The sequence below is a fragment of the Dendroctonus ponderosae genome, unplaced genomic scaffold (genome assembly GCF_020466585.1).
Source record: "Dendroctonus ponderosae isolate FM_Combo_2020 unplaced genomic scaffold, Dpon_F_20191213v2 Dpon_F_20191213_4, whole genome shotgun sequence".
Taxonomy (NCBI): Eukaryota; Metazoa; Arthropoda; class Insecta; order Coleoptera; family Curculionidae; genus Dendroctonus; species Dendroctonus ponderosae.
Window position 1 is genome coordinate 8,190,549 of NW_026018611.1, and position 18,062 is coordinate 8,208,610.

Consider the following 18,062-nt stretch of genomic DNA (forward strand, 5'->3'; position numbering starts at 1 on the left):
AATAGGATTCCAAACAAACAACCATATACGCCTGACGCGAATGTACAAGTTTTCAAAGGAAACGTTTCCTAAACGCCTTTCCAATAATCGTTCCCCATTTTGTCTACACAACTTGAAGGTTTAATCTGCCCAGTGGCTATGAAAAATTTCGACTTTCTTTTCAAAGCCACACGACGTATTCTACTTATTGACCTGTGTGGTAGGCAGCAAGTTGAAGCGGCCGGAAGTCGAGATGAGTTCTTTGTGCACACGCGATTTTTTTGCAATATTCCAACGGTGCATGAAATGTAAAAGTTTTGTAATGAAAACATGAGCAGTTGAGTCAGAGTCATCGAACTCCTAACAAAGCAAGTTACAGTTTATTTTATTTCCGCTAATTCTCAGTCGGTTTTTTGAACTTTTAAATAAAAAATCAGGTCAACTATCGTCTTTTAACTAATTTTCGTGTTTTTTCGAAACATGAGCGTTTCAATAACACAGTTACTCTTTTCCAGAACACTTTTTAAATTTAGACAACACAGATAAACTTTCCAGGGCTTTTAAAATCAAAACCTTAGTACTGCTTGATAAATTTAACGGCAAATCCCATAAAAAGCAGACTTTATGTAACGAGACGTATGCTTTAAGTATTATAAATGAGTGGCCTACATTACAGCCGTCCTTGATACGGTATATTCGCACAGGTCATACCTCCTTCATATTTCTGCTTTATCTAAATCTTTCCTGGGCTAAGTCAGTAGAAGTGAGCACCCATTATAGCTGAGCCATAAATCGTTTAGAAACGGTTCACACATATATTTTATTCAAAGAACTGGGACAACTTGTAAAGTCACGAATATGCTGAATTAAATCAATGTTTCGATGTAAAGTTGTCGATGCTGTTGAGGTACTCTCAATTGTACATAAATGGTAATTTGTATTTTTTTTAATTTCCATTACAATTTGACTACTTTCTTTTAATCATTTGTGATGGTTTGTTTATCGAAATTTGTCACATGCAGTTGCAAAAGTGTATTTTCTATGAAAATAATGGTTCTAAAACTCGCCCCGATTAAAAGCCTCGCCTGCCTGACAGCAACACACCTGCAAATAGAAAACAAAGTTTTCATTAAACAGAAAACAAAATTACATGAGATATTTGTAAGCACGCCTGCAACTGTTCCATAAATAATGCAATTGGAAGCTGTTTTCATTCAAAATCACTTTCATATTGTAGATCGATTACCAACTAATTGTCAATGAACTAACACGAGTTTTTAAGCGACACAAAATTTGTTAATACCAATAGAAAACCTGCATTTTAATTCCAATTTAAATGTTTTCAGGTCTGATTCGTTTTGAAGAGTACATACTTTTAAAGGCTTTTTTACAAGGCTATGCGATTACTTTTATGGCAGGTCATAAGAGTGTCAACTATTCATAGAAAGCAGCTTAGGAAACTGTATGCCTCCCCATCGGCAAAAATCTAATTATTCTCGATATTCGATATTCTCGCTTTCTAAAGTTACTAAAACCCTCATCTCTAAATTAGGAAAGTTTTTATTGATTCGGGCACATGTTAGGCGAAGTTACATCACATTTTACTGCAATTATAGGGCTACAATTATTGAACTAAAATATTTTATACAATTTTATGTGCAGTTAACTCCCTGAATTCGCTCATAGATGAATTTAGAGCATAATACCAGATGAAACGAACGATTTTAAAGCGAATAATATGAATGTCAGTAACACTATAAGAAAAAGCAAGCACTGAAACCAATCTATTAAATGCTATGGTTGCAAAAATAAAAAACCATTCAAAACATAAAAGAAAAAAAAAGTGAACAAAAGTTTGAGCATTACAAGTTTAGTATTTTAGTAGTAACTCGAGGTCTCCTCATTGATTATCTATGAATAGTAAAGCCCAATTTCTGCGAAAAATGGCTGGGAACTGATCATAACGCTGGAAGTGGTAATGTAAAAACCAATAAAGTTTTTTGATTCATTTAAAAAAAACTATGTACGCATGAGAGATATCAGAGCTCTAGATTTAGAGGGCATCTTTTAAAATTGTAGAGGGAATTGGAAAAATTAGATCACTAAAAAAAATGAATATGAAAATCAAAAAAACAGTTAGAACTCTCATGAATAGATTTCCAAATTGAGGCTCAATTTGAAAATTTTTCCTTCCTAAATTTCTAATTACTCAATTTTCTATTATTTTGTTTTTCTGGTTTTTCGTATTATTAATCACGCTTGTTATCAAAATGTGTACGCCTTAAAATTATAAAATATTAGCCATCTGTTGCTAGTTGCCATAACTCAATTTATCGCAAGCTTGGAAATCCGAAAATCAAATCGTGGTTAAATCTGAAAAAGATTCGATGAAACTTTATGACCGGTGGTCAAATTAAACTTTTGCCAAGCATTCTGGAAAGTGGTCATCCGAAATGGAATTTAAAGGCAATTACGTTAAAGGTTTGTAGAAATACTCTAAGGATGTAGGTTTTGTAACTCGAGTACTTCTTTCAAAGCAACTAACGTTAAAAAATCAAATAAAGTGTGTGAAGCAAGTTGCCACAATATTTTCAATTCAATTAACGAACTCTATAATTTAAACTTCTGTGTAGAAACATACTATTTTCTTTATACCTTCTAAACCATTCGCCCACTGAAAACAATCAGTCACAAAAAGAGTAACTGAAATAAAAGTATTTTACAAGCATCAAGGAAATGTGTATTGGTATAAAAGTTGGAAAAACAATTGGGCAAATTTAGCGTCTCAAGTGTTACAATGCGTATGCTCTAACAGCAAAAGATGTAAAAGCCTACATATTTAGGTCCTTAAGCGATACATTTCATCAATCGTGAGATGTCCAAAAGTATAGTTGGATTTTAATAAAGAAAATGTTTGGTAACTCTACCATTAAAAGGCAATTTTAAAATAGCTTTGGATGCGAAAGCTTCAAGACATATGCAACAAACCGATCTTGATATATTACTGGTATAATACATATTTATAAAGCAATGTTCAGATAAACCCAAGTGGCTTCCTTACACAAAATATAACGACAAAAAAACTCATTAGTTCACTAGGAAAATGGAACGTGTTTTTACCGTGAAGTTTCTAATCCTTTCTGTGGATCGCGGTCTCAAAACAAAACACTTTAGGATATTAATGCGAATTCGAAGATTAATGAACTGATAATCTCCTACAAGTTCGGATTAGCAGTACAGTTTGGGTGACAGTTAAGTTAACTCCTTGATTAAAATCGCGCCACCGCAATTCCATATCCGTGAGTTCACTAACAACATGGATTAATTAACCGGCCGTTTGTTATTAGTTTGTGATAATTATGTAAACTATATAACTTTGTTTATCCTCGACAAAGAGTTAATTATCAAATTATGCCTCGTTTGAAGGTGGAAACACTATCGATGGCATTCCACATTCGTAAAGAGCCTTAATATAAAACTAGTGCCAAATTTATTTTTAGAAATATACCTCTATAGGCCCCAAGCAACAAATCGAAATGTTTGAAAGTCCGTAAACGTCGATCATGCTTTTTTAAATAACACAAGAGCCTCTTAAGATTTGAAGCCGAACTACTTTTACATACCAAAGAGATTCGGCTCTCAATGTGATGAAAAATTCAGTTCGAGATATAGAGGGCCTTTTTTTCGTAAAGTGGCTAAAATTTGATCGATTTGGAGCAATTGCCAAAACACTCCTTTTCCATCAGATAAAAAGTGTTTTTCAGTAGACGGATAAAATTGTTTCGATAACAGGTTTCACCTTTTTACCTCGAATATTAGCAGATAAACTATGAACTGAGTTATTTCAATAAGCATCAGTTACAAAAATGGGAAATTTTAGCTGTCCAACTCGATACCGAACAGTTTTCGAGGTATTATCGGAATCGGTGCAATCAAAATCGGATTATGTCGGCAACAATTCTATGAACAATACTGCCGTAAATTTGATCCTTTGTGAAAAGTAAAGCAAATGGAAAGCGATGCGGTTAATGTTTCTTTTGTTTTCCGCCAAAGCGTCCGATCCAATCCGCGATAATTCAGAGATTAGTTGTGAAAAACGTTCAGATTTTGAATAATTTCAGAAACGAATTATTTATATTCAGAATATATATTATTCAGAAATGAATAATATCAGCGGCCTTTTTCAGCTGATTTCAGAACTGAATATGTTTTAGCGTTATGCAGATATGCGTAATTTATTCAACTTTGTAACTGAGTATCTTGAATTTAATTTATTTGGTTTTTCAGGAAAGTGTATGTTATTGTTTGAAAATAGCTAAGTAATCGGCTAAACGTACTAGATACACAATGTCCCATCGCTTGGATGTTATTTGTCAACAAACAATTCGATTCTCAAAAGCAAACAAGTCAATATCTCATGAAATCCGATCAAATGGAAACCTTTAGCCGATTGACATGCTCGATCCATTTTAATACATTTTGTCTGTACAAAATGGGGAGCCTCTTAAAATGCTAATAATTCCGTCAGTGTATCTGCCCGGAGGGAGACAAAAGTCTGTCCTATGAAGAAATAAACATCGCCATTGCAATAAATACCAGTTAGGGTTGAAAGAAAAGTGCCTAGTTGGGAGACTCAAAGGTAGCAAGAACGAGCGGAAGGAAAAGAAATAATTGTGGAAGACTTGTTCCAGGGGACACGATTTATTTTTTAAAGATTCATGGAACTATTTGTCCTCCTAATAATTTAGAGAACGGCCGGGATAGAAAGGTTAATCTTCTATTCAATCTTGTTAGAAAATGGGTCTGCGATTTTTTTATTCTGGCTTTTCCGTTTCGAAATTTACTACATAAAATATCGGAAATCGAAAGGGGCATTTGTTTGCATTCAGTATGTTTGAAAGCTTTATTTAATAGTTTATTCAGACCTAATTATTGCAAATGGAAATTTTGAGTATGTATTTGTTGTTAGTGGCGTGCAATAACATTTCCCCAGTTGCCAACATGAATATTTTCTTAGCTCAGAAATATCATAAGATTAAATGTAAACATAAGATCAGATGTAGAACACCTATAAGAACATAATTTGCCTCAAGCGTTCAGCGAGCAATAAATCGCTAGTAAAGTTTCGTTAAAGTTATCACAAGAAGTACAAAAAATCTGAAGGAATTAATACAAGTTGTGGATGAAAACGGGGACAGACTTTAGCGGCCATCGCCTAAAACTGATGAAGTTTTCCAGCGTTTAGACCTCTTCTTTTTCTTCTTTGTCATCTCTGTCTGCCCCATCGTACGATATCTTGTGTCCCACATAGTTGTTCCATCTGTTCGGGACTCTTTTTCTTAATGTTTTACCTGTTATTGATCTTGATCTTTTGATTTCTGTTATTCTGAGTAATTTTTTTGAATCGGCTGTTTCAGCTCTCGTTAAGGTAGAATATGTTAATAATGGCCATGACTTTATATATGCGTATTTTCCCGTCCAGCCTCATATCTTTATTCCTCATAAGCTGCTTTATTAGCCTGCTTTCAAACACATTGTTTAAGATGTCCGTAGATTGATATATAAATTCCCAGATACTAAAACTTGTTCGATTATTTCTTCGTTAATTACGATTTTTCTCGTCTGGGTTCCCTTGCTAGTATGAGTCATTTGGTCTTAGATGTTGATATCTGCATATTGTAGGTTTCTGCCGTTGTTTTAAAGGTATGCTTCAAGTGCTGCAGATTATGTTCATTATCCGAGATCAGAATCGGGTCGTCCGCATAACAAAGAAAGTTTATCTGCCCATCCGCGTCTTACCTTCTCTGCTTCTCCTATAATTGTGTATATTAATAAATTGAATAATAGTGGACTTAGGCTATCCCCCTGATCTGTTCCAGATTTAATGTCTACTTCCGATGTTCTTTCATCCTCGAGTTTAATTTAAGTTTCGGTGTCTCTGTTGATGTTTCTTATTATCTCTACTAAAGTGCTGGGCTGGTTTTCTTATTTAAGTAATTTTAGCACTTCTCCTAATCCCACGTAATCAAGGGCTTTAGTCAGATACACAAAGCATGTGTAAGCAGGATAGTTATATTCAATTGATTTCTCAGCAGTTTATCTGACTATGAAAGTTGCAACTTTTGTTAACCTATTTTGTCGGACGCCTTGTTGTTCTTCACTTATTGTACATTCTTTAGTGATCTTATTGGCGACTATCTTCGTTAGCAATTTTAGTGTTGTTTTAAGCAAGGTCATCGTAGGATAGTTGCTGGGATTATCCTTATTTCCTTTTTTGTATGCTTGGTATCTAATTTTTTTTTGCAAAAATGCAGTAACTCATCTTCAATTATTATTTCTCGTCCATATTTTAGGAGCTCATTGGGTATGCTATACGGTCTTGGGGGTTTTCCCTTTTCTTAATTTTCCTTTGGTGTTCCTAAGTTCTTCGCTTGTAATTTGTATGATTTTTTCGTGTCTTCTTCTTCTGTCTCTCCTTCTTCGCCGTCTACTGCGTGGTTATTCCCTTTATTCTGGAGTTCTTCGATGTAAGCTGTCCATTTTTCTGCTTATATTTTATTGAAGTTGTTATATTTATTAATAGGTTGTTTTGTTCCTTTAAGTATATAAGAATTGTCTTCCATCTCTTTGGTAAATCGTGTCCAATATTATTTTTCTTATCCTAGAGGCTACATGATTTCTTGTATTTATGTATTTCTCATAATTGTTAGGCGTCTTATTACTACAATATTGTAGATATGCGTTTCGATTTTCGTCCGCTAAATCTCTTATTTCGTTAGTAAACCTACCTTGTTATTAACCAAAACTTCGATACTTTTGATGCATTTAAGTTAATTTTCCTGACTCCTATACTTTTCCTATTTTTCGGCCTGTAAAACGTTCAATTCTACTTTTTGTCCAGAGCTCGTTTACATTTGCCTCTTTTTTTAGCGTCTAAACCGTAGTAACAAAAACTTCATTCTGATATTTTGCACGTAAAGGCACTTAAACAACCGGAAAATTGTTTTTTTTTTGTACATATTTACTCTCACTTTTCGACGAATCACTATAGTATAGACTTCCAGGTAAATAATTACCTTAAGCTATTTTAAACGTATTTTCATACATGCAAAGTTATTTGCTGTGGATAATGTTGTTTTTTCCGGGAGTTTCCTTCATGTTTGTAATTGTTGTTATGAAAATTCCAAATGCATCCCAACTTTGTTATTGTTGAACTGAGAACAAGTAATAAAACAATCTAAAATGGAAACATTTGTGTTTAAAGACATACGCCGGTGAAACGTGAAAGTACAACTTTATTAAAGTCAACGGAAAATCGGTGTTTCACTAACGCATCTGGTATTTGCCGACATTTTCCTGGTTCATAACATTAATATGAAGCATTTTTCTGAATTTTCTTTTATAGCAATTTTAAAAAGCCACCCTTTATGATCGGGACACATTCGCGTTTGCGTTGCTAAATTACACGAATGTAAAATGTAAATGTAAATTCTCTGCCAAAACATGAGACAACATTCCGAAACAGTTCACCTTCCGGACATTGTCAGATCCCAACCTTTCCTTCTTTGCAATAAAACTTCTAGACAACGGGAAGGGTTTTTAAATACACGTTCCATTCCTTGCTTATATATCAAGAATTGTTCGGATGTCACGAGTGGCTTTAAGGCTGATTTTTTTGCAAAGAACAGGATCTAAACCGAAAGAAAAGGGTAGCTCTATGTGGGTCGTAAGGACGGGTTTTCTGAATGATTTCGGGAATTGGAGGGCTTTCTCTGGAAGTGGTATTTAGAGACAAATGAACACTTCAATATTGAATAAACTCGCATTTTATGGAAGTGGGCGAAAACAGCTAGTAAACGACAACAGCAAATATTAATGAGTTCTGTTGAATTTAATTCCCAATTCTCAAAATAAATTGGTTACTTGCAATTGACTGTGATAATTAGTGCCATTTTAGCAAAACATTACCAATAAATATTTCTGTTTCAATGTGTAGATTCGAGAGTTAATAGATAGCGTTTCTGTATTTTACTGACAGAATATTGAAAAAAAACAGCGAAAATATTATTTTCTCTTGGTCGTCATTGATTTTTGTACGCTAACCTTTTTCCTACAGAAATGTCTTACGTAAGACTAGTTGACGGAAAGTTAATGGAAAACTCAGAAATATTTAACAATAAATTAATTGAGTGAAGGAAATTATTGTTCTGAAAAAAATGGCTCAAAGATTTTGTTATCGAAAACGGCTCATCTCTCATACGAATTTATCTCATATTACATTTATCGATTAGGTTTTCCAATCTTCTGGATTTTCGTCATTAAAAGCGAAGCTTTCAGATATAAATCGTCGACCTCGATATGGCAATGGCACTGAAGCAGAATTTTGTTTTTACCGATCGCTCTGGATAAGCAACATCAGCTAATCATTGTTACTTTCTTTTCCTGACGACACGTGAAAAGTAATTACGGATAACTGATGGCAGAGCACAAAGAAGATAAGCCGAAATAAGCGGTATCTTAGGGTTTCTAATTTCTTGGCAGCCATCACAACGTAACATATGATGTTTTCGGAGTTCAGATTGCTTTTCATAATGGCTTTGTTTCAAGAAGTACAAGATAAAAGGAAATGTTTTATTAGGTTGAAACCCTGCGAATACATTGGGACTACAGAAGCAGAAAATAAACTAATGTGGAAATTTAATTAAGATTAAATTTCCACATTAGTTTATTTTATGAGATTAATAACTAGTCGACAATCACAAGACTGCAATAAGTTTTTCTTTCAATATGTTCATTTTATGAAAACAATTAAAAATACAATTCAAGATGAATGAAAAGAATCGGAAAAGTTAACAGATAACACAAGAAACAAAAATAGATTAACCAACATAACATGAGAATATTTCAAAATACTAATCATTGCTGGTGCATTTAATCCAGTTGACAAATCTACAGTGTCTTAGCGAAATTATTTAATGACCGGTTTCTATCACATTCCATAAGCGTATTTTCTATAAAGCGATCGGGCCTCGACCTCCAAACTATTTTAATAATTTAAAGAGGAATTTGAAGCCATTAAAGTTACCTGCATAGTTTCTTAATCCAAGCTTGGAATAAATGATCATTTTCGAGACCGGCAAATTTGTCAGCCATTTCAATGCAACAAATCGAAATTGCAACTAAATTTCATGATTTTGAAATGACGCGATTTAAAGGTTTTTTTCAAAAGGTTTTCGGTCAAATTCTCCATTTGTTGTTTAAGTTAATTAAATGTTTTGCAATTTTGTATTTAGTTTATTTCCTTTGCATGTTGGGACTAAACTGTTTTATTTATTAACTTTTTTATGCTCTAAGCCAATTGTGACAGCAAACATTTGAGCTCAGTGTTGCAAACCTTAACACTTTCTTTTCCTTGCATTTAATATGCTAAGAAGACTTCGTTCTAAGTAAAATTCCTCAGCTGGCTGAAAATACATTTTTAAGGGTCTTTCAAGCGGAAAAAACTGACAAACTTTTCAGAAACGAGAAATGGGTTGGATGATTCAATTATTCCATCAGAAATTTAAACGACTTTATATAACCGTAATTAATCCACTTTGTTGTGGTAAATAAACACAGGAACCTAAATTTAGTATTCCGCAAGTGTGGCAAATTTTCCGAAAAATCTTCGTCCGTTATTTTAGCATTTCTTTCTGCTTACGTGACAAAGATAACAATACAGTAGTTTTCAATTAAGTCGTCGGTTGGAGTATTTTTTCTTTTCCGTTGTGACCTATTTCGTTGTCGCTTTTGAAATATAAATCTTCCTCTCCTTTTATCACATAAAATATTAACGGCGTGCTTCTACAGAGGAAAAAAATTGAAACGCTTCCCTTCGTGGTTATAATCAATTTGCCTGCTCCATGGTCGTATTTAAATCACTGATTGTGTTTTCCAGACCGCTAGTTTACTCATTTCGTTTTTATACAGTCCCTAGGCCCTTCGAAAAAGAAGAGATTTATTTTTTTTTTGCTCAAAGCATGGAATAATCAAATGAATCGGTGTGTATAACAAAGCCGAAGCATTTGCATAAAGTTTTGATCTCAGCTTCACCTTACTTGACTTACAAATGAACCCATTCGTGCTCTGAGTAATAAATATAAACCTGGATCTGCCTAAGAAGGTTCTGAGAGTTCACAAAAAAAAATAAGTAAGGCTCTTCATGTACAGAAAACTCAAAGCAAAATATTTACGACAATTAGAGGAAAAGGAAACAGTAGGTAGCCCCAGCTTCAGCAATTAAAAGTGGCGCTTTGATGGGTAAAATAAACCACAAAATTTACGTATTTTGTTGGTACTGTCGATCACCCCTAGAAACTCTACAATTTAAAATTGTTTTCCTTCAAGTGAAAATAAAACTGTTTATTTCCTTGCCTTAAAAAGGCAATTAATCTTACAACACCAAATTACTAAATTATGTGCTTCTTTACTGCAGGTATTCTCTTTAAAACAAAAAGACAAATAGCTGGATAAGCTATAATAGAATGTTTAATCTAAAGTTAGCGAAAATCCGAAGATTAAGCGCACAGAGTTTCTCAGGCAGCAAAACAAACAAATCGTCCAACAATAAGGAGTGTAATGCGAAAACCTTGTTCGGGGATGTTTATGTTTGCACCAAGACCTTAGCGAAACCAGAGGCGTGGAGAACAAATAAATTTGCTGCCATTTTGGTACGTTGCGTATATCATTTTTAGAAGAAGGATATCTGGAATTTGTCTTTGTAGCTTATAGTAAATATTCAAATAGAGTGCGCCAATAATTTATCATAAAATATGCAACATTAGGTTGGAGGAAATGAGGGCAATATATTTTAACGAAGAACAACAAACCAACAGGAAATGCACAATGATGACAAACTAGCAGAGGTGGTTTGGCTATATTCCTAGCTTTTTTGTTAAGTCGCAAATTTGTTTTTAGAAGTTTACAACTGAGGCTTATAGAGGCTTTCAAGCAATCATTTCTAATTATGTTTTGCATATTTTCGAGACTAAATTCTATGTGATTTTATAGTGCTAAACAACAATAATAGTAAATATTTTGAAAATTTACTTTTTTGAAAAATTTAATATTCAAATGACGAGAAAAAGACGGCCGGCCGATTCTTGAAAAAAAGTTCAACTTTGAGAAAATTATCGGACAACATAAAAGGACCAAACGAAGAGTTTGCGAAAAAATCGTTAGAATTTCAATAGCGTATTAATTAACTCTAAATTAATAAATGATTTCATATTTCGCATGTGATTATTTTATTATCTCTATGCCCCTAAAAGCATTTATTCCCATGCAAAATAAATTTTCCTGTTATAAATTGTTGAAAATCAGCTTCCTTTTTTTGAATCAGCAAGTATAAAAATAGACACAAAATAGTGAACATAGACAAGAATGAAAAATTTTCAAATTTGTGTAAAATGTGGTTCAAGAAGTGTTCCTCAATGGGAAGTGATAAAACTGAGAATAAAAGCTGGACTGTTTTAGCATCAGCAGCTTATCGGGTCATTACAGCTGCTAAGTTCCGTTCAATTGTTAATAGCTATTAGACCTTTAACTCTATACTTTTCTGAAAAGCTAATAGTTTTAAGTCGACCATACGATGAAAGACGTGAAGCGCACTTAACAAACAATATTTTGAATGCTTGAATGATTAAGAACATAGAAGCAGATTGTTTTACGCTTTCTTTCAACCGAAAAGTGGAAACTCAGATTTGTTTCTGAAACGACGTCGACCAACTCAAGAGCTTAATCAACTTTCTTGTAATTACATGAAAATATATCAAATTCTAGTTCCTGTAAGCCCTAAGTATATATTAATTTAACCCAACAAAAGAAATTCAAGAACAGTAAAATAATTTTACCTGAAACATCTGTTTCGAGAAGTAGCTAGTTTTTGCCTAAATTTGTCCTCAGTTAATTAAATTGTTTTGATAGTCACAGCTCTTCCTAAGCCACCAACGAAAGGAAATAGCTTTAGCCGAACATAAGCAAAAAGTTTACGGTTTATGTGTGGTAAACTAGTCTAACTCGTAGTTTCAGAGATGTTTTTCTAAGAAGACGGACTTTGGCTTAAAGAAAAGAATTCTCTTTGTGTATCTTTAGGAAAGTTTTCCCGTGGGATTTTGGCGGTTCAAAAGTTTTCATAAGACGTGGAATGTTTACCGAATTTAACAAGAAACCATTTAGATTTTAGGAAAACCTACGTCCCTAGATGGGAACCAAATGATTTATTCATAGGAGAAGAGTTTAGCGCGCTTGTTGTAAAAATACATGAAAAAAATATCAAAAAGTGACCATTTTTATATTGCTAAAACCAGAATTGGGCTCTGTGAGCTCAATAAACATTAATCGAAGCCAATATAAAAAATACGTGCACTTTAAAAGATGTGAAAAAATTGCTTCTTAACGCTCAGTTAATCTATCTCGGGATCAGTCTGTTGTGAGGAAAAACAGAGCGAGTCGAGCATGAAAAAGTTTAAAATATTAAACGGAATGATTAAATTTAGTAGAAAAACATACGTCAAGTGACATAAATAACGACCTTAGCAAAGCAAATTGTTTCGTTTCGAAGCGAAAGAAGACAAATAGAGCAAAAAATCAAGTAGCTAAGTAGGCCACGAAGTCAGTTTTCGCAAAGAAAGCCTTATAAATCAATCAGTGATAACAGTTCACAATACTTCCTTAATTTGAAATATTCAAATGATAACATTGAAAGGAATATTTTTACTGTGAAAGAGTCTATTAAATTTTCCTTTGCCTTTACGGAATCAAAATTGAAGTAAGATTGTTAAATGAGTCGCTAATCGGGATTATTGTATCGGATTTAAATGGATTTGCAAACATGCCGCAACTTATACACTTTTTTGATGTTTAAAAATTTGGATTAAATGAAAAACTTGAACTGGAACTACAGCTATCATGATATGATATTTAAGCTGTGCTTAAACCATGCAGCAAGCAAAAGCTTGACTCAGGAGTTTAGACATGAGGCAACATTTATATAAAAAGAAGCAATTCGACTTTTAGCATTTGATACTTTTATCTGCCATTATTGTCCTTTTATTATCTAAAAGATGCAAATACAATACCCATGAAAAGTTCGATATATCTGCAAACGATTTGGAGACGCAGTTTACAGAAAACTTTGCCGACTTTTCTCGAAAGAGTTGGAATACTCGCTTTACTTTCCGGCTCTGCTTTTAGCTGAAATTTTGAGTCCCCAAACGCTATTTCGTCTAATGCGATGTAAAAAGTCTGGGAATAAAAAAATTATATAAGTATTACGCAAAACACATGCACCAGCTGTCTGACCTACGGTAATATCTGAAGAGTCTAAACAACTTTAACTGCAGAAGAATTTATTTTAGGACCCACGCAAAAACTCCTACAAATAGAGACGCCACAAAGAAACTATCAGTAGGGAGGTCAGGGGTCATCTGCAAGACGTGAATCTAAAACCGTTTTTGAGAGTGTAACGTCCATAAGGGTCGCATAATGCCAGAGTCGAACAGCATGTGATAAATCGCGTTCATGTTTTCAACTCGATTATTTCTTTGAGCATCGAGTCACAAAGAGATTGTCGGTATAATCGTTAAAGTTAGCCAGAAAACCTCCGATCCAAGTGGGTTTTATTGACGAAAAACTGGAGAAAGAACAAAGCAATTTACTCCAGGCATTCGGCTACTTTATAGTGATGATATGGAACTGAACTAGTTTGAAGGATTTTCGATGTTATGTATAGGGTGGTTTTTAAGATGACTCTTTCCAGTCAACAGCAAGGAAAGCTCAAAAATTGCAAAAAAAAAGAAACGTCGGTTTCATTAATCACTTTTTTCAAATATCATTATTAATGAGCCAGGCCTTGACCAAATCTCTAAAACCATTTGAGCTACAGTGCTGGTCACCGGTTAGAGCTTTTAAAAAGCAGTTTTCCAACTTGGAAAATGTTGGCATTAGTCTTTACACAAAAGGCTAAATTTGAAAATTATTGTGTGAGACATTTAGTTAGAGACGGCACGTTTTTGCTGATGTCTTGCATTATATCAACAAATTGGGCCAGCGCGCTCATTTATACATCACTAGATAGAGCATTAAATAGCCCATTTATCCAGTAAACCATTACTTGCGCAATGTGGACCATTTTCATACAAAAGTCTTTAAAGTTTCCTCAAACAACTGAACATGAGTGTTTTTATAAACATATCTCAAAAATAATTTGTCTTAGAGCGCTCCTTTTTCTACTACTGAAGAGAGGAGTTAAAAATACACTTGCCAAGTAAAAAACTTCACTTAGGAAAAATCTGATGGGAACCGTGTTGAATCAGGTTAAAAACACCCTGTACATAAAGTCAATAAAGCACTGAAAGCTAACGTATGCGTGTATATGCATCAGTTGTGAAAAACTATTAAAATAACAGAGAAATATATATTAATTTTATATAAACATATATTTGTGAGATATGAACACACCTTGAAAATAAAGCATCAAGCCTGATATCCAGGCAAATATTTATCTCAGTTCCTCCTAACATTTTAGTCTAAGTACATTGTTAAGTAAAATTAATAAATCATAAAAACCATTACATCGGTGCGCTTTTAAGGCTCCGCTGCACTATAAATTATCTTCTAATTATTTGATTCGGTGAGAGATTAACATAAATCAGAACTTTAGCTTTTATTTCGCAAACTATAACTCTAAGTTTGCATGTACCCGAAAATATTGGATCTTTCGCGCGTCACTGTTCACCAGATTATTTCGAAATGAAAAAAGAGCCTCATAATCACGAAAAGCCTCCGGAATTATTTGGCAAGCAGAAAAATAGAGTCCGAGTAGACTCCTGGGGTCGACAGTATATTCATCATGAGAAAGAGAAGATTGAAAAGAAAATTGTGGAACGTATATTTATATAAGGATCGTTTACTGTATGTAATTTATCAAATCCTTCCGAAGGAATTTCGGGAAGTTTGCCTCCAAGAACTTCATTTTGAATATAATTTATATCGCATCAAAAGGAAAAGGACCTTTTCAATGATCGGACTTTGGTAATTCCGACTCAGCAGCTGAACAACTTTAGCGACTAGCTTTGCAATTTAATAAAGCCAAACTACAAAGTTATAAATAAACCGTTTTAAAAGATTATGCCGTTCTGGTGACTTGCTTCCCAAAACGTTGAAATTGTTGCCGTTTATTTTTTATCTGGCCATAAATATTAAGAGAATAAAAACACCTATTAGATACCAACTTAGTATGAAAATCTCCACTAAAAAAGCCATTCAAAAACGAAGCCGATTAAATGTAGTTTAAATGACTGCTTCTCTACTTACAATCGTGACGCTGAATTTCATGGATTTATTACGTGCATCACATTTGAACAATGACTTACATCAATAACCAAGCTGCTCAACTTTTTTTGGTGTTCAAACTTGTAAAGTAATATTGGTAAAACTAAAATCTAAAGTGTTGTAAAACTTGTTCGGTAAACCGAGCAATTTTCCTATTATTTTTCCACCGCAGTAATTTAAGTTTCGATAATATGAAAACCTCTTAAACTCGTACAGCGTTCTGGAAAAGTTGGAACAGCCCGGATTATAGGAGGATGAATCTTGTTCGTACGGAAGGATATTTGATATTAGTTCAAGAAAGCATAAAAAATATATCGTTTTCACATGAAACTTCTTGTAGAATATGAATATGAAACTTCGGCACATCATCGGCACCACGAAAATATATCGATTTAGTTTCAAATTTAGAATATCGTGATTTTTCCTTTAGAGAGCGAATATATCATCACACTTAAAGTGGATTCAACGACCTTCTTAATGTATAACTATATATGATCCAGATAAAGAAGCACAAACTAGGCATATGAGCTTTACCAATAAAAAAGAACTGACTCAAATCACGAAAACTTTATTTAAAATACAGTCGAAATGAGCAAAACGAAAGAAATGCTCAATGAGTTGATCTACCGGTACAGCACAGATGTGCAACCACTAATTGAAATTTGGAAAAACACCAAAGAAAATACAATGCTTTAAGTAACAACCAACCTTGACGAAAAATAAAACATTGGACGAAGTCTTCTCAGATATCGAACATGAACTCAACGGTACCTCAAAGTATCAAGACTTTTTAAAGCCACAAAGGAGCTAGTTAATTAATTGGTATTCTCGATCACTCCTGATCAGTGGCAAGCGCACAACAAATGAAAATAACCAAATATTTAAACCACCAAAAGCTGAGCACATTAGCAGTTTATTGACTGAGGGAGCAAACAAGTCGAACAAGAAAATTGTCCCGTTGACATACTTTGAAAATTGATGGATCAACCTCAGTTTCCTATTTGATTTAAATTGTCTTATTTGTTTAGTTAGTATAAAGTACAGATTCGAGATCAAATATTTACCGGCCTCCGCCCTCCATATGCCGATGATTGATTGCTCGTATAAAAATTAAAGTAGAATAACAGACGTGGTTAGTTGAGCGGTTAAAAGTCCAATATCATGTGGCCCACTGTTATTCTGAACTTGTGCTGGGTAATTGAAAGTTGTTGCTTAATGCAATCTGAAGTAGCGTTAGAAGCAAACTCCTTAACAAGAGATTATAGACTTTACCTGGAAAATGTAAAAATGCCTAAGCACTTTACCACATATAGTGTCATAATTACACACAATTCACCATCCTGTTATGAAGGTTTGGCAGCGTTTTCTCGTGCAAAAGGTTGCAAGAAGCTCATCTTCAGCGAAGAAGAAATTAATGCGTTTTCCAAATTTGTTGACATAATGAGCATCGTTTTAATTGGATCAGTGGAACAATTTCACTTCATATTGGACACTTTTGTGGGCTCAAGCTACTTCAATAATAGAGGAGCATACAAATTTACAATTTGCGAAAAAGTGTTCGACCCGGCAACAATTGAACAACTATCGCGTGCAATTTGGAACAGAAAGATATTAAATTTTGTCCTGTTATATCACAATGTTACTTTGAAACTGGCCATATTTGATCCATTTAGGAATAAAACCGAAGTTCTGGAAGCCAGAAACTTTACAAAGGAAGTCGAGGAATTTCCAGATAAACTTGTTGACACTAATGGCTACCCGATAAGAATCATGACGTGTTCAGCTACAACTGCTGTAGAGTCCCGTTACAATTTCGATGTGAATTTTCTGGATGCGTTTCAGAAATTTACGAATTCAACGATAATTTTAAACGATCAACCACTTGATAATATGTTCACTGAGAAGGTTTTTACCTTAATATCAAATTTCGAGGATGATTTGTGCCACATAACTCAACCATTTAACAATGATGAAATATCTGAAGCTATAAAACAAAATGTAACATGTACGCAGCCACATATGCTCAATAACATTATAGCGCTAGTCCCAACACCTCATGTTCTTCCAACTAGTTTCTCGCAGATAATGAGCTGTTTTACCATAACATTGTGTGTCATAATTATTGTTTTGGTAGCATTGTGTGATAAGTGTTTGCAGATATATCATTCTCCAACCAAATTGAAGTTATTTGAATTTTTTGCAACTGGACTAAGAACATCAGTGCCGTCTTTTATCAAAAATAAGTCCATAATAAGATCCTTCTGGTTCATAGCCTGTGTATTTTTTTGGGCTGTAATGGACGTTGAATGCCTACAAATTATACTAATTCCACGATATTCCCAAAAAATAACGACCATTGACCAACTGAAACATTCGGGGATTGAAGTATTCGATTACGGTTATAAAATAGTTGGATTAAATTCAACAACTGTAGCACTAAGCAAACTTAAGCCAATGATACTGCAGAACGAAGGTAACGCTACATTTATAGGCTCTTTTAAGACTCTCAATTTGTATTTAAAATTGCTAAATAATAAGAAGAAAATTGTAAAATATGAGATGCTGGAACAGGATGTGCAACCACGGTATGGCTGCTATGCAATTAAAAAAAAGACTCCATATTTTGACAAGTTTGAGCAGGTTGCCCAAAGAATTCGCGAGATGGGAATTCAGTTCATTATTCCCGAAAGATATAAAGTGGGAATTGAAGT

The 18,062-nt window shown here is 33.9% G+C and overlaps 1 long non-coding RNA gene across 1 annotated transcript in view; it reads right to left on the minus strand.

Annotated features, from left to right (window-relative positions):
- Nucleotides 1-780: 780 nt before the first annotated feature.
- LOC125504212 overlaps nucleotides 781-18,062 on the minus strand; it is a 45,898-nt gene continuing 28,616 nt past the window's right edge. The window contains exon 2 of the long non-coding RNA XR_007281338.1: nucleotides 781-1,083. This is a non-coding gene — a long non-coding RNA (uncharacterized LOC125504212). The remainder of the gene's footprint in view (nucleotides 1,084-18,062) is intronic.